The sequence below is a fragment of the Pan paniscus genome, chromosome 4, assembly GCF_029289425.2.
Source record: "Pan paniscus chromosome 4, NHGRI_mPanPan1-v2.0_pri, whole genome shotgun sequence".
In the NCBI taxonomy this organism is placed as follows: Eukaryota; Metazoa; Chordata; class Mammalia; order Primates; family Hominidae; genus Pan; species Pan paniscus.
Genome location: NC_073253.2, coordinates 30,091,758 through 30,115,985, shown reverse-complemented (window position 1 = coordinate 30,115,985; position 24,228 = coordinate 30,091,758). Strand labels below are relative to the sequence as shown.

Below are 24,228 nucleotides of genomic sequence, written 5' to 3'. Positions count from 1 at the left end.
AAAAGTGTGGTAGGTATGATTTCACCTTTTTTTTGAATTTTCTGAGTGTTGTTTTATGGCTGATTGTGTAGTCAATTTTAGAGTATGTGCCACCTGCAGATGAAAAGAATGCATATTCTATTGTTGCTGGGTTGAGAGTTCTGTAGATGTCTGTAAGGTCAATTTGGTCAAGTGTCAAGTTCAGGTCCTAAATGCTTCATTAGTTTTATGCCTCAAAGATCTATCTAACATGGTCAGTGGGCTGTTAAAGTCTCCCACTATTATTGTGTAATTATTTACGTCTATTTGCAGGTCTCTTAGAATTTGTTTTATGAATCTGGGTGCTCCTGGGTTGCATGCATATATATTTAACAGAGTTAGGTTTTCTTGTTGAATTGCACTCTTTACCATTATGTAATTACCTTACTTATCTTTTTGGATCATTATTGGTTTAAAGTCTCTTTTGTCTGAAATTAGAATTGCAACTCCTGCTATTTTCTGTTTAATGTTTTCTTGGTAGATGTTTCTCCATCTTTTTACTTTGAGCCTATGGGTGTCATTGTATGTGACACGAGTCTCTTAAAGACAGCATACAGTTGCATCTTGCTTCTTTATCCAACTTTCCACTCTGTGCCTTTTATTTAGGACATTTAGTCCATTTATATTCAAGGTTAATACTAATATATGCAGACTTGATTCTATTATCATATTGGTATCTGGTTATTATGCAGATATGTTTGTATGGTTGCTTTATAGTGTCAATGGTTTATGTACTTAAATGTGTTTTGTGGTGACTAGTAATGGCCTTTCCTTTCTATATTTATAAAGGCCTCCCTTAAAGACCTTTGTAAGGCAGGTCTGGTGGTAACAAATTCCCTTAGCATTTGCTTGTCCTATTTCTCCTTCACTTAGGAAGCTTAGTTTTGCCTGGATATGAAATTTTAGATGAAATTTCTTTTCTCTAAGAATGTTGAATTTAGGTTCCCTATCTTTTCTGCCTTGTAGGGTTTTTCCTGAAAGGTCCACTGTTAGCCTGATGGGGTAATCTTTGTAGGTGATCTGCCCCTTCTGTCTATCTGCCTGTAACATGTTTTATTCTGTCACTTTGACCTTAGGCAATCTGACGGCTATGTGTCTCAGATATGGCTGTCTTGTATATCATCTCACAAGGTTTTTCTGCATTTTTTGAATTTGAATGTTGGTCTCTCTAGTGAGGCTGGGGAAGTTTTCTTGGATAATATCCTCAAATATGTTTTCCAAATTGGTGCTTTCTTCTTCTCTTTTTCAGGGGCACCAATGTGTCATAGATTTGGTCTCTTTACATAATCTCATAGTTCTCAGAGGTTTTTGTTCATTCTTTTTTATTGTTTTTTCTTTATTTTTGTCTGAATGAGTTACTTCAGAGAATTGGTCATTGAGTTCCGATAATTTTTCCTCAGCTTGGTCGATCCTGCTGATAATACTTGAGATTGTATTGGGAAATTCCTGAAGTGAGTTTTTGAGCTCTATTAGAGCAGTTTAATTATTTCTTAAAATGCCCATTTGATCTTTCAGCTGCTGCATCACTTCACTTTATTCCTTAGATTCCTTGGATTGGGTGTTGACTTCCTCCAGAATCTCGATCTTTATTCCTATTTTCTGTATTCTGTTTCTGTCATATCAGCCATTTCAGCCTGGTGAAGAACCATTGCTAGAGAACCAGTGCAGTCGTTTGGTTGTAAGAGGATACTCTGGCTTCTTGAGTTGCCAGAGTTCTTGCACTGGTTCCTTTTCATCTGTGTGACTGATGTTCCTTCAGTCTTCGAGGTTGCTGTCCTTTGGATAGGGTTTTTTGCTTTCATCTTCTTCGATGCCCTTGGGTATTTGACTGTGGTATAAGGTAGTTTCAGTTGGCTGGCTTCATTTCTGGAAGATTTTAGAAGCCCAAGCCTCAGCTCATCAGCCTTGGGCTGCCTGCTTTAATTCTGGGGGACTAGTATCAGGCCCCCTCACTCTGTTCTCTGGCCCCTTTGTTCTTTGGAACCTACTGTGCTGGAGGAGCAAAGGTGTTCCTTGTTGCTGGCCACAATACTCCTATGGCTGGTGCTGGCCAAAGTGCTAAAGTCAGGATGATGGCAGTGGAATCTGTGCTCACTAGTGAGTGCCAATAGCCATGGCAGTGCAGCCAGGGTCATGCACATTGGTTGGGGCAAGGCACCAGCAGGAGTAGGGCTGTGGCATTCCTCTGAGTGCTCACACTGACAGCATCAGTGGCGGTACAGCAAGGGTGGGGGCTGGCAGGGGGAGGATTGCTGGTATCTGTCCAGGTGTTCACACCGGGATGGTGGCATGGCAGGATACCCATGTGTCAGAGGGGGGTTGGGGGTGCAGCATGGTGCCAGCAGTACTGGCACAATGGGGTGTGCACGTGCACAAGTGCTGGTGAGGCAGGCGAGGTGAAGTCGGTCTGTGCGCACACACTGGGAAAGCAGTGGGTTGGTGGCCATGAGCATGTGCGTGCCAACAAAGCAGTGGGGACAGGCTATGGTGGCAGCATGGTGCAGGTGGGCTGGTGCATGTCATCAGGGTCCACTGTGCTGGTGCTCTCCAAGGGTCAGGTGTGGTCTGCCTCTGCCAGCCAAGAAGTTATGATGAGGGCCTCTGGGAAGCATATTGGTGGGAATTCAAGACTGTGCTGCAAGTAGGTGCAGTCAGGCTGGGGCCCTGGAAGAGGCCAGCAGGAAAAACGGTGCTCAGATTAGACCAACTCCAGCTCATGGGCAAGAGAGCCCTGCTCTGCATAGATCTGACAGTCACCCTAAGACTAAAGTCTTCTAGGGAGCATGTCCAGCCTTGGGGTATGGGAGTCCCTGGCCCTGCTCCACTGCAGATGTTCCCACCTCACACCCTCTGGGCTCCACACAGGCTGGAGTCCTGCCCCTACCACCTCTCCAAGCAGCTTTCCCTGCCAGCTCAAGTATCTGTGGAGGTCATGGCATCTCCTGCTGTTAAGATTCCAGAGGTTCATGGTGAGAGCAGGCCACCCCTCCTGTGTTCAACTTACCTCTTCCCCAGAAGCCACTGGGGGCCAGGAACAAGCCCCAGTGTTCGGTAGCCATGTGCAGGGTTCCCTGCTTCCTGCTTCAGCCTAGTATCTGCGTCCTCCCTCCATCCACTCTCAGTGCCTTCCCTCCAAAGATTTGCTTCGTGTGACATTCTTCCCTATGTCCTAGTCTCTTGATGGGAGATGTTCTTCCTGGCTGCGTCCAGTCAGCTATCTAGCTCTGAGTTTCACCTCCTAGTTTGTTCTCAACAGAAATCAAAACTTATGTTGAGCAGTTATGCTCAAAGCAAAAGCCTTTTTCCATTTTCTGCTTATATCTGCTTCTGACCTCCATTTAGTTTTCAGCCTGTAAGTAGTCCTCACCAACTTATCAACTTATTGTTTCACTTAAAATTATAATTTAAGCTATTTTTTTCAATAACTTTAGTTGGTTTCAGAGGTAGCATCTATTGAGGAACCAACTTTGTCTGAGAATGACAGAAACAAAAGTCCACTCTGGCTATTTGATCTGTCATCAGGGCCTCTTAATAGACATTTTACTTCTGTGTAAATCAGGAACCGAAAATGTGATTGTCCTGCTTAGTCATTATACATCAAGTTTATCTGTTTAAACTCTTCTTTGCTTTGTTTAGTAGAAAACTACCTTTAAGTTCTTAAAAATCATCTTGGTATGATTTAAATCCTAAACAGAGTAAATAAGACATATTTTGTAAATTAATATAAATCTACTAATTCTTATGGCACATATGTTTTTAAACTAATTAATTAATTGATTGGTAGCATGGGAGATTCTTCTCATAAAGTGGAGTTTATTTGGGTCATGGTAATTTCTATACTGAAAAAGATAGACATAATTTTTTTCACATGCCTCCTTCTTAAAGTATACTATAACATTTTCCTCTTTTCTTTTAGACTCACAGTAAAAGCTGGCCACCAGTGAACAGTCACATACCTAAAAACATAGTGAAGTCATTTGTTAAATGGTTTCCTTAGTTCATTAATTATATCTCTAAAGGCTGTGTTGGCATGCTTAACATAGCCAGGAATTAATTTATTTATAAAATTGAATATAGGAACAGTAATTGGATATATAAAACAAAACTTTAATTCACCTGGTGATTTAATTTGTTCTTTCATATAGGCAGATAGTTCTAATTTTACATATATGTTTATTTAATTCTTGTTTGAGATTTCAAGTGTGTATATTTTTCTCTTTTTTCTAAGAAGATATGGTAGAGTACTTTCCCTCTTGGGATAGTAGTGTTTCAACAGGAACAGATTTTGCTGCTTGCATCAGTAAATATGCCAGGGAAATCAAACTAAATAGGAAATTATCTACAACACAAGAATTTTCTTGTCATTCCATCTTTGCATAAAGAAATAACTCTGGGGGATATAAAGCAGATGAATAGTGTGTGATTAATTTTGATATAATTAAAGACTACATTTACCATAAAATCAAAGAGAAAAAGATAAATATTAACATGAATATGTTACAGAACTGAGAGAGGACCTCTAGTCCAATTATTCTTTAACATTTTTACTCTGACATAACAGAATTACCTTTCTTCAATACTAGATTTCTCTAAATAATTACATTTATATCATTCAATTGAAAACCTGGAATACAATTTCAATTCTTTGTAATGTCATGAACCATTCCACTCTACTTTCTAGCCTAATGACTCATCACTGTTTGAACATATCCTCCAGGTAAAGTTGGATTTAAAATTTTTGAATAAGCCATACTGTTTCTTAGTTTCATCAGTATGAGATAACCTTAGTTTTATTCCCACTTTATATCCATACCAATAATTTAAAGAAAGACTTGAAAGTCATCTCCATTTTATTATTTCTCTCACCTATGCTTTACTTTTTCCATTACAATTCGTAACTCATGGCTTGAAATTTCTTCATATATTTCATTCACTTCTAGTAGAATTAACTATTTGAATATTGTTTCCCACTATGCCAAATCAAGTGCAATATAGTTGAGGGCCACTCCTTGAGTCAATGAATGCTATGCAAATGGATTTCTATTAAAGGGAGCAAATTTTTAAAAAATTCTATACCCTAATTTGATGAATACGTGCAATGAGGGAGGTGCTCTGGTACGCATGAGTAATTTAATGCTACTTTGACACAGTTCCTGACTATAAGAGGTACACAATGCTGTCATACACACACACACACTCAGAGCTTACGCTAGAGTATAATATACTTAAAAATAGGGAGATGCACAGTATTTAATGGTTTAAAACATCTCACTGTAGACGATTGACCAGGATCATGCAGAAAAGTAAAAGTGTGACTGAATGAGAAAAAGAATGCTAATTTCTGTCTGATTGTACAAGCCAGATAAGTAAGTTGACTAAGAAAGGGTGCAGGGATAGAGTTAGCCACTTACTTCCTGAAATACAGACGTAATTCAATGATGTAGTTCTTCCTTCTACTTTAACTCAGGGTTTCTTGTGGCTAGCAAAATAAATGAATTGTCTTATTACAAAAGAAGGACATGCAAATTAAGACTACAAAGATATACATATCTATACTCACCATTATTAGCAGCAATAAAATGTCTAAGACATTGAGTATAGGCAAAAGATTTAAAAATGGGTAATTCTTATTCATTAAAAATGATAGTGTAGATTGGTATAAACTCTTTAGAAATAATTTGGAGTTATCTTGAAAAGGTGAGCATTTACAAACTTTTAAAACAGATATTATATTCTTAAGTATATGACTTAGAAAAATTTTCTCTACTCACCAAGAGACATGTACAAAATATCTGATTGCACTTTTCACAATGGCTAAAAAATACACCAACCTAGAAATAAGGCAAACATTCACTCACTTGAGGTGAGTTACTGAATTTAATATTTGCACATAATGGAATACTTAAAGCATTGGAAATTAATGAACAACCTACTACAACAGTAACTTGGATGAGTTGTAGAAACATAGTGTTGAGTGAAATAAATAATTGCAGAGTGTTACACGATGCCAGTTTTAAAAGCTTTAGACCAAGAAACACACAAAATATATTTTTGGGAAAACTAGATGTTTGAAAAAACATATATTTTAAATGCAAGTAAATCATGGATACAAAGTTATAGATATTTAGATATGTCTTGCTTTGAGAAAGTAAGACATAGTAATAAAAATTAGGTCTCGGCTGCAAGAACTCTGAAATATTCTTATTCTTTTTATTATTCTGCTTTATATTTACATACAGGTTGAATAATTTATATTAATGTTGCAATTAGTTTAAAAGTGGATATCCAAAATATAAGGAAGTCTCTAAATAGACATTTTACATATACATAAATCAAAAACCCACAATAAAAATGAAAAGGCTTCTTCAATAAAAAATAATAATACAATTTTTGTGCTAGAATTGTGATATCTAGAGGCCCCTTGATAACAACAAAGAAAGAACAACTATACTCAATATCCTTTAAATATTAGAAGTACAAATTCTTCCATATAACACCCACAACAATAACAACACAACTGGGGGATTTATCTCCAGAAAACCTGCTCTAAAGAAATAAAAATTATTAAGGCAAATTTTTATTAAGAAGGAAACACAGACTTATAAGAATAGATGAAGGGAAACGAAGACTGAAATATGAGTTTAAAAATGAAATTTATGGCCAGGCACTGTGGCTTACACCTGTAATCCCAGCATTTTGGGAGGCTGATGCAGACGGATTACGAGGTCAAGAGATTGAGACTATCCTGGCCAACACAGTGAAACCCCGTCTCTACTAAAAATACAAAATTTAGCAGGGCGTGGTGGCGTGCGCCTGTAGTCCCAGCTACTCGGGAGGCTGAGGCAGGAGAATCACTTGAACTTGAGAGGCAGAGGTTGCAGTGAGCCGAGGTCATACTACTGCATTCCAGCCTGGCGACAGAGCAAGACTCCATCTCAATAAATAAATAAATAAATAAATAAATAAATAAATAAAATAAAAATAAAAATAAATGAAATTTATGAAACATTGACAGTACCAGGCAAATAAAAAACATCTAGAGAATTCTGAATACTAACTAAAATGTATGAATACAATGATGCGAGGTATAAAAATTAAATGGAATTTGTGTATAAGATTTTAGGACTGTGGGGAATATTTGAAAGTAATAATTTTTATAAACTAAGTGAATAATCCATGTTGTAAATCTTGAATCACTATTTAAAGCACAACAAAACATGCATAAATGAATAAGTAAATTGAGGAAAAATGGACTGAGAGTATTTTATTCATCTAAAAGAAGGCAGGATGGGGTAAAACAAATTGAAAACTGATATATCAACCGGGAAACAAATGATAAAATGACAGATATTGATGAATGGCAGAATATGTACCCCAAAATATGCCATGTGGGTATAAGAATTATTTTGAGTTAAAGGCACTTCCAAAGCAGCAAATGTAAAAATGTCATTCTAATCTCTTTTCAACCTGGAAAGAGGAGATAAAAATTCCCGTGTGCGAGATGTAGTCCCTGTACCAGAAGAAAAGAAATATTCTTGGCTGAACGGTCATGACCAAGAGAATTCTCTACAGACCTTGTTAAAACAATTGTTATCTTCTTATATTGATATTTGTAATCAAATGTATTGAGAGATTGGGCTAGTGTCTCCTCAGGACATGATACTTACGTATTACTATTTTCATTTTATTGAAAATGTCTGGTCTGAGGAAGAACTGGATCTACCTAGCCATCAGCTGTTTTCTGTGTTACAGAGTTATGCACAAGTTTATCAAAATATACAAACAGCAGTGGATCAAAGGGGAAACAGAATAGTTAAATTAATACAAGACTATGAAAATCTATGTGGTGGCTTTCCTGGGCAAATTAGATTTAAAAAAAATGTCTTCAACATGTCAAAAAGAACCTTTATTTACTTTCATAACAGCCTCTTATGCATTATTGTCAAATGCATTTGGAGCAGGTGCTCTCGGAACTGGAGTTTTCTGACCCTTCTCAGCTTTTGGAAGAGGACCTGCCTTCTGGCCTGTGGCTTCCTGGGAAGGAGGCTTCTAGACTGGAGCCTTCTTTCCTGCAGTGGTCCTCTTTATTTTTATTTTTATTTATTTATTTTTTTATTATACTTTAAGTTCTAGTGTGCATGTGCACAATGTGCAGGTTTGTTACATATGTATACATGTGCCATGTTGGCGTGCTTCACCCATTAACTCATCATTTACATTAGGTGTATCTCCTAATGCTATCCCTCCCCCCTTCCCCCTAACCCACGACAGGCCCCAGTGTGTGATGTTCCCCTCCCTGTGTCCAAATGTTCTCATTGTTCAATTCCCACATATGAGTGAGAACTGCAGAAGCTGCAGCAGCACCTTTAGCAGCAGGTGTTTTTTCAGAAGTTTTCATGACAGCTGCCTCTTGAAGCTTCTTAATTTCATTCTTGATTATTCTGCTCCTCATTTTATTTGCATTCATAACTATAAAATTATCAAAATCTGTCATCTTGGCTTTCCTTTCTATGGCTTCAATCTTTTTGTCCTGCCTTGTGGCTGCCCATTTTGTACTGACATTGGCCTTCTGCCAGGCTTGTCGGACATACTTCTTTAGGGTGCTGTGTACGAACTTGAGGATGAAGTCAGTGAGCCGCATGCATTTGAAAGGAGCGGCCTGTCTCCTTACCCTAGTGCAATGTCCATTAATCAAAGCCCTGTTTTGATCAATAACATTTACAATTGGGACCGGCTTTCTGGCATGAGGTCCAAAGGAGACTTAGGCCACCTGTCCAACCTCTGACACACCTGAACACCTTATGTTGATTGATCCCTACTCTACACTGCTTCTTCAAATGTTAGGCATATTAGTGTTGGTACTATTTCTACAGTAGTTCTATAATGCTACACACAATGTAAGTATGCTGACAGATATGATCATTTTGCTTTAAGGAGTCTGTGACCAGACACTGGAGGTTGAATTGTTCATTGTTTTCTGGCATCACTTCTTAGAATTAAAACAACAAACACCAGCTTGATTATTTTTATTTTTACCCTAAGGGATGATTCGCTTTGCTTGTCTAATGCCTGAAAATTTATTTCTCTATCCTTGAAATTTAACAATTTAAATGAGTTATTTTTAAAAAAACAAAACAAACAATACATTTCTCTCAAATCAATATTCATCTCCCATGATTTCTTGTGCCATATCTTCAATATTATGCATGTAAATAGATTTCCTAATTATTGTTGTTAATCCTCTAGAAGTGCATTGCCTCATATACAAGCTGTTATTTTGTTTTCTTTAAACTTACGTACTTACTTCTTATGTTTAGTGTAATATTAATGTATTTTAATTTTTTTTTTTTTTTTGAAACAGAGTCTTGCTCTGTCACCCAGGCTGGAGTGCGTTGGCACAATCTCGGCTCACTGCAACCTCCACCTCCCGGGTTCAAGCGATTCTCTTGCCTCAGCCTCTCGAGTAGCTGGGACCACGGGCACGTCTGGCATGCCCGGCTAATGTTTGTATTTTTAGTAGAGATGGTGTTTTGCCATGTTGGCCAGGCTGGTCTCGAACTCCTGACCTCAGGTGATCCAACCGACTCAGCCTCTCAAAAAGCTGGGATTGCAGGCAAGAGCCACTGCACCCAGCCTTAATTTTTTTTAAGAATGATTTCCATCCTTTGAAATGTGATGAGGCTCTCTAGATGAATTAGCTTATGGTTATTGTGATGGTTAATATTGAGTGTCAACCTGACTGGATTGAAGGATACAAAGTATTGTTCCTGGGTGTGTCTGTGAAGGTGTTGCCAAAGGAGATTAACATTTGTGTCAATTGACCAAGACCGACCCACCCTCAGTCTGGGTGGGCACAATCTAATCAGCTGCCAGCACAGTCAGAATAAAAGCAGGCAGAAGAACGTGGAGAGACTAGACTGGTTTAGTCTTCAGGCCTACATCTTTCTCCTGTGCTGGATGCTTCCTGCCCTTGAACATCCAACTCCAAGTTCTTCAGCTTTGGGACTAGGACTGGCTTCCTTGCTGCTCAGTTTGCAGACGCTGTATTGTGGGACCTCACCTTGTGATCATGTGAGTCAATACACCTTAATAAAGTCTCCTCTATATATACATCTATCCTATTAGCGCTGTCCCTCTAGAGAACCCTGAATAATACAGTTATTTTTATGACATTTCCTTGTGCACTTGAAAAGAATAAATCCCCAGCCATTATTTGTTCCATTGTTCTACATATCAGTATGTCAAGTTGGCTAAATGAATTTTTTAGCTGTTATCTTTCTTTAGTTTTATAACTACTTGCTCTAATACAAAGATGTCTTCTACAGTCTTCTACTATGACTGTGGATTTGTACACTTCTCTTTTTAATTCTGTATATTTTTTTGTAAAATATGTTTTAGAATGTTTTTTGATATACGCATAATTAGAATTACAACTTCTTTCTTTTGGACTGAACCTTTTATTATCATGAAATGTCTCTTTCACTTTTCAAAAAGCTTATTATTAAAAGTATGTGATAGTCTTATAATAATTCAGCTATACCAGTTATCTTTTTGTTGGTGTTTGAATTATAATTTTTTTCTTTTCTTTCACTTTCAACCTTTATATATGTATGTGTGTGTGTGTGTGTGTGTGTGTGTGTATAGGTTTTATTAGTTTGTTTTTTTCTATCAAAAATAGACAAACTGACCAAGGAAATTAAAAAAAAAAAAAAGAAGAATGGGTGGAGAAGGAGTCCAGCAATGGAGTCACTCATACACATTCATCTGACTTAAGCTTAAAGCACTATACTAGGGTGTTAAAATGTTTTATTAAAATAAAGGGTTCTATGTCGATTGGATACAAATATAGGAAAAAATGGTTTTAATATATTATTGACAACATATACAAAAAATTTCCTTTATGTATTACAGTCCTAAATCTGAAAGGTTAAACAAGTGAGCATTTAGAAAAAAAAAAAAAAAGAAAAATATTTTATGATATTGGTGTAAGCAAATATTTATTACACAGGATACAAAAAATCAATAATGTTATACTCAGAAGATTAAAAATAATTTAAGAATCAAAAAAATTAGAGTGATAGTTTCCAGCTTCATCCATGTCCCTAATGCAAATGACGAGTTAATGGGTGCAGCACACCAACATGGCACATGTATATGCATATGTAACAAACCTGCACGTTGTGCACATGTACCCTAGAACTTAAAGTATAATAATAATTTTAAAAAATCTAAACAATTAGACAACCAAAAAGGAAAATAAACACAGGTGTAGACAGTCACTCTAAAAGTAAGCTAACTAAATAGACAATGAATAACTTTAAAACATGTTTGATGTTACCTAAGAAAAGCAACTTATGTCCCAAAGCTATACAATAGATCAAAGAGCTTTATGAGTGAAACAAAAATAGGAAAGAAAAAACAGATAATTTCAAGTTTTAGTGAGAAGATGAAGTAAAACAAATCTCATAAACTTAACACTTTAGAAAACTATTTGACACCTAGTAACTCCCTGATACACATATCCCATATTACTTATAGACATATACATAGTTTAAGTAATATGCCCAAAATAAATTTCTACATGTATTCACTAATGGACAAGTAAAATAATGTTTATAGCAGCTTTTTTTTTTTTCTTACAAGCCTTGGTTCAGTAAAACCCCAAATACATATGAACAGAATTATGGATAAATAAACTGTGGTATATTCATTCAATGGGCTACTATTCATACATGTATAGCAAAAAGAATGATTGAACTAAAACTATATTCAAAAACATGAGTGAATCTTCCACACCTAATATTAAGCCGAAGAAGCCAAAAACACAAAATTGTTCATTCTGCATAATTTATTTGTATACTGTTTTAAAACTGGCTATATATATATATTACTAGAAGTCAGAATAACGATTACCCTTGTCATGTAGTGTAACAGCTACAGGAGGATGGCTGGTATATATTCAACTTGTTTTGACATAGGTGCTGATTACATAAGTGTATTCACTTTGTGAAGTATTATTGAGCTGAACACATACACTTTAGAAACTACTGTTTGCTTATTTTGCAACAATAAAATATGTAAAATGAAAAAATACTATAGGTTTGCTATGACCCTATATATTAATGTTATAAAACATACCACAAAGTCAACTGATAAAGAACTTTTAATAATAATGACCTAGACTGTTGTTGAGTCTATATTTACTAACCCAGTTGTGTCATATCTGCCACCAGAATGTGGATTCATTATTTAACTAAGAAAATAAACATTTAAACAAAAGCTAAGCCAATGTGAATATGACAAATTTCAAAGGACAAGTGTATATTGGAAGTGTGAATATCCCCAGACATAATTTATGTTTTTACTCAAAATAGTTCAGAAATCTTAATAGGATGCATATATAATTTACATATACAACTATGAAAAGAAGCATAATAACATTACTTGGCTTTTTTTTCCAATTTGACTTATAAACATACATACTCAAGCAGTCCTTGGATTTTGCTGTTTCTCATTATTTTCTATTGAATAGCAATAGCTAGGGTCATTAAACTGAGAAAGAGTTGGACTAAGTTGGACGACGTTCAAGATTTCAGAGCACACAGTTGGAAAATCACTGTCAAGAGTAAAGTTGGCCAGGCGCGGTGGCTCACGCCTGTAATCCCAGCACTTTGGGAGGCCAAGGCTGGCGGATCACGAGGTCAGGAGATCAAGACCATCCTGGCTAACATGGTGAAACCCCGTCTCTACTAAAAATACAGAAAAATTAGCCGGGCATGGTGGCGGGCACCTGTAGTCACAGCTACTCGGGAGGCTGAGGCAAGAGAATGCCCTGAACCCAGGAGGTGGAGTTTGCAGTGAGCCGAGATAGCGCGATAGCGCGCCACTGCACTCCAGCCTGGGCGACAGAGTGAGACTCCGTCTCAAAAAAAAAAAAAAAAAGAGTAAAGTTAACTTTGATTGACTTGTTTTAACTGGCTTTGCAGCTGTAGACTACAACATTATCCCACAGGTTAAATGTTGCTGAAATGATTCTTAGTAGCTGTAGTAAGAGATCATATACTCTCTAAGCTGGGAATTTCAAATAAATTTCTGCTAGACACATGAGTTGGGTGTAAGCTTTGAATAAATTATTTGGTATCTCAGGAAGTTTTTTTTTCCAGTCTAGTGAATGTTTCAGAGACTGACTGTTTACTGCTGACTTCTAGTAGACAGTTTATGAACTGTTTACTTAGTTCAAGATAGAATAAGCTTTACCAGCAGCAAAGTTTCGTGTAGAATGTCTCCTCCAGGAAAAATGCATCAGGATCTTAACTATGAGTGCTGAATAAGATTTAGTTTTCATACAAGCTGTAGATTTTGAGACTATAATACAGAAGTGATACTTGGGTTTCTTTGTTTTTATTTTGCTAAAATGAAAGTGATTGCTACATATCATGACCACTGAAGAATATAGAGTTTTCAGATATTATTCTTATTAGCTCATTTTTAATGTCAAGTTTCGTTACTTTACAGTCATTCTACATGGTTCCTGAAGTTTGAATGTGATAGAAATGTTTCCAAATATATTTTCCACAATTAAATACAATATTTCAGAAAAACATTTAGTAAGATATATACTAAACACCTTATTGTGTCCTTACCATTGTGATAGATCCTGGATGGTAGAAATATACCAATATATAACACAGATTTTAAACCCTAGAGAAATGTCTTTAGATGAAAATAATTATGTATGTAAAAGAATGTACTCATACATTCATATTCAATAGTATACACTCATATTCTATTGGTTGCATTTATAAATATATATTTATATATTATGTGTTAATATATACTTATATATTATATGTGTAATGTAATATATATTTATATATAATAGATATTACATATGTATATATAAACTTATTTACATATAAAATATAAATATATAGATACATAAGTATATATAATACAAAATATGTAAATATAGCTATATATTATATATAACATATATCATTTATATGTTATATAATATTTATATAAATCTATGTAAATATATATAATATGATTATATGAGCCTATGGTATAATATATTACAGAATAAGTGCTATAAATATCACAAAATATAAAGGAATAACATACAAATTAAGCTGTTTGTTTTCACCAAATTTCATATAACTAGGACTCTTTCACACAAAGGTGAGCCATATAGAAGAATACTTGAAAGTAAGTTTATAAAATTCATTTCCTTTCATTTTAACTCAATAAAATGACTTCCTAATGTAAAACATTGCTGCTAGGCATTTTGTGCACTTTCAGCTGATATTTGTCAAAATGGAAAACTTTAAATCCTTTTTAAAAGGGAGAGATTTTAACGTGCATTTTGAAATATTTTGTCTTTGATATCTGAAAATAAATTGTTATAAAAGTTGTCAAGATCTATGTTTCTTATCACTGAGTTAAATGTTGAAGGATTTCAGAAAGTTACCATACAGCTTGATAATTCTCAGTATTAATCAGTATGATTACAGTAATAGGCAATTAATTAACCTTTTAGGTAGAAGTGTGGCTAAAGGAATTGTCAGGAGGAGGACAGAAGAGAGTTACATATCTTGGTTACTCTGATTTAGCAATCATTGTTCATGTCTAATCACATTACTTACATCAACTCTATTACATTATTGTCACTTAGATGTATATGGATAGTGATATTTTCCACTTCAATCATAATTTTAAAGATTAAGTGGTTATTTGCTTGACTCAAATGAACACTCCATGATCAGTGAGCCACCTAATGCTACTACTATGAGTATTCTATTCAAAAAATATCTAATTTTCTAAAACTCTTCAAACCAAGCCCTGCTCGAAGGTTTTAGGCCACAAAGATCTTCATGTATATGTCCTGTCACTAAATAAATAATGTAGGTTGTGCTACCCAAACCATGCGAGATATTATTAAGTTTCACTTGAGAACTTGTTTAAGCAAAAAATTGTCTTGTGAAAAAAAAAACAAGCTGGGGGTTATTAAATATTCTGAGGCAAAAAGACCCTCCTCTTAGAGCTTGAAACAATAGTCAGAATATGCTTCTAAATAAGAAAAACAAATGGACTTCTTTTTCCTGAGTTTGTATTTTCAAGTTAATTATTTTCATGTAGGACACCATGATACTGCTAGGCAAACACAATTTCTTTGCCAGTCTCCTGAGTCTGAGAGAAGTAAACAAGAATAAAATGCAGATGCATGCTTATAATTATATAAAATGATATTTTTATATCTGCACAGCCATTTACTGTTTACATGTACAATAATGTCTGTAGGTAGGAGCATACTTTTTTGGTAACAAGAAATTTGGATTTTAAGGAATAATCTTCTCTTCATTTTTGCTTATATAATGATTACTCCAACAACTTTGTTAAATGAGTTCAGTTACTTTTCTGGGCCATGTGTAGATGTAATGAAAAATTAGGACTTGGAAGGTATGTCTATGATTGGTCAACAAACAGAGAATCCACTGCCCCTCCTAATTATCTGACATCCATCTGGCATAAGCAAAGACAGCGTTCTCTTGCTATTCCACTAGCTTATTTGTGCTCAAAAGTGCTTAAAATTGCAACTATGTAATGAAATCAATGTGGGATGCTATAGACAGAATATAAAAATATCAGAATACATGTTTATAAAATAATAGTTATTTAAAACAAACATTTTATTCTATTATGGTTAAATAACTTTGGCAAGGGATGTACAGGGTAAAATTAATTCAAATGGGAGAGATTTCTTTGACATTAAAACATTAGTGGAGGTGTCGTGTAGGTGATTTTGCATGTAGTCTAGAAAAGGGTGTAGAATTTGGACATGTTCCTCTATTTTGAGGAAAAAGAGCCAAAGTATACCAGTAAAAACTAAGAAATATATATATATATATATGGGAAAAATTTTATAGAGTAGCTTAAGCATATGGGAAGTAAAATAGGAAAACTTACCTACACCTATATTAAAGGGCTTTTAACTTCTAACCTATGATTTAAAACTGTTTTATGTGATACATCAGTGCAAAGTTGTCAAAGAGGCTGTTGGAATTGGCAAAGTTCCATGAATTCCAATGTTAAAAAACTATACATGGAAACATTTGACAGAGCAGTTAACCAATTTATGTGAATTGGATATAATTTATATAGAAGGAAGCCTAAAAGAAAAGAAGAAAAGAGGCTAAAGAATAGATTTGAGGCATGACATAAAAAAGAGAAAGAGGTAAGAAAGCAATTAGAAGGAAGAATTACAAGATATTGAATTATACCTAGGAAAAAGTGGTGTCATGGAAACCAAAGAAGCAGAGAAATTCTTGCTAAGTCTAGCAACCATATCAAAATATACAGAGATGCAGACTGCAAACAAAAAAACCAGTATTCAATATTTGTTTTAATTATCCTTATAGAATAGTATAAAATCAGTGAGAAGATGTATGGAATGAAACTAAAACAATAGACTAGGAAAGTAAAATTAGGGTATTCAGATGAGAAGTATTGAAATGGAAAAAGAAAATGATATATTTACATGTGAAATCAAACTAATGAACTCAAATCTATTATAGAAAATTGTACGTGTGTATATGTGTGTGTGTATACATAGAGATATATACAATCTTGTCTCTATTTTCATGCCTTTTCACACATTTTACTTTGCTGCATGCTATGTGGACAAATCCAGACTGGCTTGCTGAAGAATAAAAGAACACTTGGAACCTGGACACCCATGCCAGATGAGACAATTTAGTCCAGTCAGCACTCGGCAAGATTGGCAGGTGACTACAGAAGCACTAGTGAGCCCTGCCACCAGCTAAGCCTGGTCCAGCCCAGCAAAACCACCTTCTTAGAGCAACCCAAATTGCCATCCCATAGAATGTAATCTAAATCAAGCACCAGTATTTTAATCCACTGGGTTTAGGATAACTTATTGCATAGTAAAACTAACTGAATACAAATGCATTAAAAAAATTCGAGGTAATTAAAAATCCTATAAACATTAATTTTAAATATATCTTACAATAATTTCAAATTCTGTGGAATTGTTTGCGAAAAAGCTTATTCCAAGGTATCCTTATGAGACCAAAAAATACATGTTTTTGTTCTAAAATTTAAATTTCCTAATAATTACTTTATTCCACCTCATCAGATTAGCTGATACAAATAAAAACAAATGAAGTCCCTAAGGGACTGGGAGAAAGAACTAGAAATATGAAAATTTACAGAAATAGTATATGTGGTAACCATATATTTTGGTGTATTTGGAACAGGCATAGTTTATGTCAGTATTTCCAGTGTCCTATCTGTCTTAGCATTTGTCCCAACCTTTTCTCTCCCAAGTGTTTCACAAATGGGACACAACATTTTATATGATTACTCTAGAACCTGGGAATATGGTAGCATGAACATAATAAAATTAAAGCAAAACTGTTATCTAGTTATTTTTTTCCCTAAGTTGGTGGTATTTAAAAGTTACAATTCAGGCATGAATAGTGACAACTCTCCTAAACAACAAGCAACCATTAGTAACTTAGTGAAATTCTCTTGTTTTATATTTCAAATAAATAATCTACCAGTATAATTTCATTGCAAAGATTTATTTAAACATTATTTATGATATGTTGGTGAGGTTTTACCTATTTTCTGTCAAATGGTGCTGACAAACATTGTCGGTTGCTTTGGCTTGAATGCTATCCAATATTCAAACTTCAGGAAAAGATAACAGGTTTTCACAAGTCATTATTTGTATAGAATTAGAAATAACCACTTTGTTGTTCTTTTATTATTATTTTTGCTGAAATTTTAATTGGACTAAAATGTTAAACTTTGAAAAATAATATTGTTTGAAGAAAGTTTTTGGAAAAATTCCTCAAAATTTTAAGATAAGAGGAGTAATAAGGTGGTCTATTAAAACCTTATAAGAAATCTGCTTATACAGGTGACAAACATCTTGCTTTACCACCTTCAGACTGGTTTCTGATAGAAGAAAAAATAAAACAGGGAAATTTTATTAGCTTTAAATTATTTGAAGGCACAAACAATTTTTTTTAATATATAAACTATGTCCCTATCACCTTTGTGGCAGTAGCAGTGCATGCAAACTACATTATACAGAACTATTTAAAAATGTTTTGATGTTTTCATTAAAAGAGGAATACATACGTAAGTTACACCTTGGTTTAGTGCTATTTAATAAAAGTGTTAATAAAAATATTTCTGAATTCAGCATATTTCTTAAAATTGGAAAGCCAATTTACAGTTATTATTTTTATTTGATCAACTTCACTTAGATTTGAGGTAACAAAGAGATATTTAACTTTGATATGAAGTATAATTAGACTATGGAAACAATTTTAAAGGTCAATGTTTTTTTCTTTATCACACCATCCAGTGGTGAGTCCCTGTTTCACAGCCATTATTATCCATGCACATTATCAATACCATCCCTTCACTTTTCCCAGCTATAAGATTGGAAATGACCACATATGCTTTGAACTTCTCCTTTACCATTCTTACGGCTCACTTTCCAAATCTCCAAATTTGTTGTTTTTGTTTTTAATACTACCTTCTAAATATCTAGTGACATACCATCTGCACTTATTTTATTTTGGCATAGACTACTTTAACAGTTTTCTTTTTTTTTTTTTTAGATGGAGTTTTGCTCTTGTCACCCAGGCTGGAGTGCAGTGGCGCCATCTTGGCTCGCTGCAACCTCTGCCTTCCAGGTCCAAGTGATTCTCCTGTCTCAGCCTCCTGAGTAGCTAGGGTTATAGGCGCACACCACCACACCTAACTAATTTTTTGTTTTATGTTTTAGTAGAGATGGGGTTTCACCATGTTGGCCAGGCTGGTCTTGAACTCCTGACCTCAGGAGATCTGCCCACCTTGGCCTCCCAAAATGCTGTGATTAACAGGCGTGAGCCACCGCTCCCGGCCCAGTTTTCTACTTTCGTTTAATTTTCTCCAGTATTCACCCACCCTAGTTCATCTTTTATACTGCCTAAACTTTCTGATATGTAAATCAACTTTCAAGTATTATGAGTATTGAATTAGAGATAACAAATAAATTTTAGCGAGTATGCAAATCCACAAATTTAGAATTAATGAATAATGAGAAGAGACTGTATCATTATTAAGTGTTAGCATTTATTTGCCCCTGACTCCACTATCCATTTTCTTTTTTATTCCAAGGGTGAATTCATCATATTGTTCCTGAATCACTCTAAATACTGGAAAAAAGGATAATTTGGGGATTTTGAAATCCAGGATATAGAAATATTATGGGATGTTAAAGATTGCAGTTAGTACATATATACTTATTTATAATAATGCTAATTATAAAAATATAATTTTTTATAATTATAATGCTAATATAGCATTTAAAAACTATAGTGAATGATTTTCACCTTATATTATCTAAGTTAATGTTTAAAAACCCCTGATATAGTTATTGATATTTTTATATATAGCAAAAATAATTGAAGCTAAGAAGTGATATGTTTTATTCAGTGTTGCTATAACAAGTAAATGGTACAGATAGAACACAGATAGGTACAGATAGAATACAGATTCATAGGTATCTTCTGTCGTGATATACATGTCTGTTTCCAATAATCTATGCATCATACTTTTATTAGATCATAGGTGTAATTCATCTAGAAGTTATTAATCGTATTTATCAAGACTTTATTTTTTATTTTTTAATTATACTTAAAGTTTTAGGGTACACGTGCCCAACGTGCAGGTTAGTTACATATGTATACATGTGCCATGTTGGTGTGCTGCACTCATTAACTCGTCATTTAACATTAGGTATGTCTCCTAATTCTATCCCTCCCCCCTCCCCCTACCCCACAACATGCCCCAGTGTGTGATGTTCCCCTTTCTGTGTCCATGTGTTCTCATTGTTCAATTCCCACCTATGAGTGAGAACATACGGTGTTTGGTTTTTTGTCCTTGCGATAGTTTGCTGAGAATGATGATTATCAAGACTTTAAAGTGAAATAGCAGCTGAAATTTGAATTTATTTTGTATAAGAACAAACAGCTAAGGAATTGATATATCCTCAAACAATTTAAAAATTATAACCTAAAAAGAGATGCTCAAAAATGTTGTGTATACATACCATTAAGAACAAGTAATAATAATTAAAGCAGATCTTCTTTAGGTGCTGGAATTTCAGTTCACATACGTGTGTTCTGTACACCTGACTTCTGCACACCTGACTTCTAATGCCTCTATGTTACACTATTTGAGAAACTCCTGGCATTATGATATTGCTCATGGCATCTTGGGCACTTATTGTGTACAGTACTACTAAATTCAACATTCCAATAAAATTGAATTTTGATTTTACTTGTTTAAACCTAAATTTGGAAAGTGAAAAAAAAGTAGGAAATGAGTTTTTACATTCAATAGAAACAGAATCTGTTCATAGTATCGTCAACGTCTATCAAAATTTTTAGTACTTTTGGTGCTTATGCAAAGCAGAACCTAGCAATTTGGGATTTTATTAATATTAAACATATGTATGATAAATATGTGTTTAATAATTTCCATTAATTTGCAGAATAAATTTGCCATTTAAAAATCTTCATGTTCTTAGTTATTATAAAACTCCCACTTCTTTCTTAATATTACACTGAAATGTTTTAGAGATAATATACTTTTAGGACTATCACATTCATAGAAACATACATTGAATCAGGAGGGAAAATGTGTTGGCAAGGTGAAATTGTCTGTGATAAAACCATGCTTATATATGGTGAGCCAATATTTTTTGAGATTGTACAATTTGGGCACCTGCAAAATATGGGTAACAATGTTAGATTTCTAGAATATTATTGTGTGTTTAATGTGACTGTTACAGAGCATGTTCACTTGCCAAGTTTTACATGCCTGGGTCTACAATACTCATGAGCTGCAAAATTGTATTTTAGCTCAGAGTACTGATCCCATGGAATAAAGTTTTGACTTCTTGTGTTCAGTTGTCAGAAGAGTGATTTAGCCTAAATGTTCAGATTTTTATGATAAAACTGTACATATAAGCACTTTAAGGGTCCGTAACATACCTGATAATCATATGCTATCAGCAGAGATGGTCTCCTACTCTATGTAATTTTCCTTCCCTCTTGATGAGTTATTTGCTTTTACAATAAAGTCTTTTCATTACTTTACAAGCACATGTAGTTTCCATAATCTTCTCATGGAAGTAAAAAAATGAAAGTGTGTTTTCAATTAGTGAAAAATTAAAATTTATCAATTCCAACTAAAAATTATCTACTTCAACCCTAATTTATAGATGAAGATATTTGAAATCAGTTGAAACTCACCTAAAATAACTCAGATCTATAAGGTTAGAGCTGAGAATAGACCCATTTTCTTATGGTGCTTTAATTATTCTTTTTTCTAAACCATTCTTAAATAATTAAAAAAGAAACACAAATTTTAAAACAGGTTTGTAGAAAAAGCATTATCCTCTTTTGGTAGGTAAATGCCCCTACCAAAATAAATAAAATAATAGTATTTCAATTTTTAAAGTGTGGCATTTGAATCAATTTGAATACATCTCACTTTTAGTTTGCAAGGGTTAGCATACACTGCTCATCTACTATTTCCTCTGTTGAGCTATAATTCACAGAATGTGCACCAATTTAAAGTATACAACTCAATGTATTTTAACAGCTATACAGTGTTATTCAACCACCACAATGTAATTTTAAAATATTTTTGTTTTCTTCTTTTTTAGCTTTATTGAGGTATAACTGACAAATAAAAATTCAAACTGTACAATCTGATTAATACATGCATAGATTGTGAAATGATTACCACATTCAAGCTAAATAACATATCCATTACATTACAAAGCTACTTTTTTTCTTCTAGAAGTTATGTTAATTAAATATGAAGGAAGTGATAGAAATAAAATGAGGCAATTACACAAAATTACATTACATTGCAAGAAACTATTTAATCTCAATTGATAGAAATCCAGTACACCTACACACTGCTACTTCATTGGAAGTAATTCCTCACATTTAAAAATTACACTATTGTTATGAGAAAAGTTTCAAAATACAGTTGATGAAATTGAAACTTCAATAAAAAAACTTTTAAGAGTCATTTCAACTCAATTTTTGTTTACAATGAACAAATATTTGTTTTTGATATTGTCTATCTGTCTCTTATAAAATTGTTGTACTTCTTATTTTTGGTAGGTTTGTCTTTTAGTTTTCATACCAAAGATTTGAGTATTTTACACACCACAATCACAGACTTAGATTATTTTGTATTTCTTTGTGTGCTTACTTTAATCAGTAAGTTTTATACCTAGAGATGATTTCCTGTTGCTTGCCAACATTCTTTTCTTTCAGACTGAAGAATTTCTGTTAGCATTTATTGTAACACAGCTATGGTGTTAATGAAATCCCTCAGCTTTTGTTTGTCTGAGGAAATATTTATTATTTATTTCTCCTTAACCTTTGAAGCATAACTTTGCTGATTGTAATATTCTGGGTTAGAAGGTTTCTCCCCCCACCCCCCGCGCCCTTCTCTACTTTGCATATGTCATCCCAATCCCTCCTGGCTTATGAGGTATCTACTGAGAAGCCTCTTGTCAGAAGTTTCAGAGCTCGTTTACATGTTATTTGCTTTTTCATCCCCTCTTGCTGCTTTTGGGATCCTTTTATAATTCTCGACTTTTGAGAGTTTGATTATTTATATGCCTTGAGGTAGTTTTATTTGGGTTGAGCCTACTTGGCGTTCTTTTGCCTTCTTGAACCAGACACTTTCCTCTTTATCTGTGTTTGTAAAGTTCTGTTATTACTTTTTTGAATAAAAGATCTACCCTAATATATTTCTCTACATCTTTTTTAAGGCCAATCATTCTTCAATAACTCATATTTGCCTTTTGACCCTATCTTCTAGATCTTATATTCATTTCCTTTTTATAATAATAATTATTATATCTCCTCTAATTACGTATTTTCATAGAAGCTATATTTGAGTTCACTAATTCTTTCTTTTGTTTGACCAATTCTCCTGCTGCGAGACTGGTCATTTTTTCAGTTTGTCAATTGAATTTTCAGCTCCAAAATTTCCACTTAATTTTTAAATTTATTTCAAACTTTTGTTAAAAACTCAGACAGAATTTTGACTTCTCTTTTTCTGTTACCTTGAATTTCACTGAGCTTCCCTAAGACAGCTATTCTAAATTTTCTGCCTGAGAAGTCACATGTCTCCATCACTCCAGGACTGGTCACTGGATTCTTATTTAATCTATTTGGAAAGATCATGATTTCCTGGATGTTCTTGATCTTGCTCATGTTCACTGATGTCTGGGCATTGAAGAGAGAAGCAATTATTCCAATCTTCCCAGTATGGACTTGTTTGTACATCCTTCTTGAAAGGGCTTTTCACATAGAACTTAAAGTATAATAAATAAATAAATAAATAAATAAATAAATAAATAAATAAAAATGGCTTTTCAAAAATCCAAAAGAAATTGAGTTTTGTTGGCTAAGCCTATGGTCACTGCAGCTGCTTCGGCACTAGTGGACACCCTAAGTCCAGGAACACTGCAATTCTTGAAACTCTTAGATACACAGTGTTGGGGGACTTAGGAAAGATAAGGGAGAATTTCCTGAGTATTCAGGCAAAGTATCTCACTCTCTTTCCCTCAAGCTGAAGGAGTCTCTTTCAGCATTGTGGTGCTTTGAGTTGAGGTAGGAGTGAAAAGGGCACTCTTGTGGCCACCGCATCTGGCACCATATTGGGTTGCATGTAAAGCCTATGGCCTCCCAGACCAGCTCGTTTCTGGGGCTTGCCCAAGGATTGTGGCCTTTACTGTCTGGCTGTTGCTGATGTTTATTGAAGGTCTAAGGCCACTTTAGTCAGCAGGTGGTGAATCCTGCTGGACTGAGTCTGTTCCACCAGGACAGAGGATTTCCTTCTGGCTAGGGGTGGGTCTGGAAATGCTATCTAAGAGCAAAAGTCTGAAATCAGGGCTTCAGTATTTTTACTTGATGTTGTCTTTTATTGTGGCTGAGCTAGTATCCAAGTTGCAAGAAAAAGTTCACCGTTCTCCTTCCCTCTGTTTTCCCCAAGGTTAAAGAGTCTCTCCTGATGCGGCACTGCCTAGAGTTGGAGGAAGAGCCACAAAGGCATGTGTGTGGCCACTGCAGCTGGTGTTGTACTGGGCTCCAT

At 34.5% G+C, this 24,228-nt stretch overlaps 1 pseudogene; it reads right to left on the bottom strand.

The window, feature by feature from the left end:
* Positions 1-6,609: 6,609 nt before the first annotated feature.
* Positions 6,610-23,420, bottom strand: LOC100985254 (large ribosomal subunit protein eL14-like; annotated as a pseudogene).
* Positions 23,421-24,228: the final 808 nt, after the last annotated feature.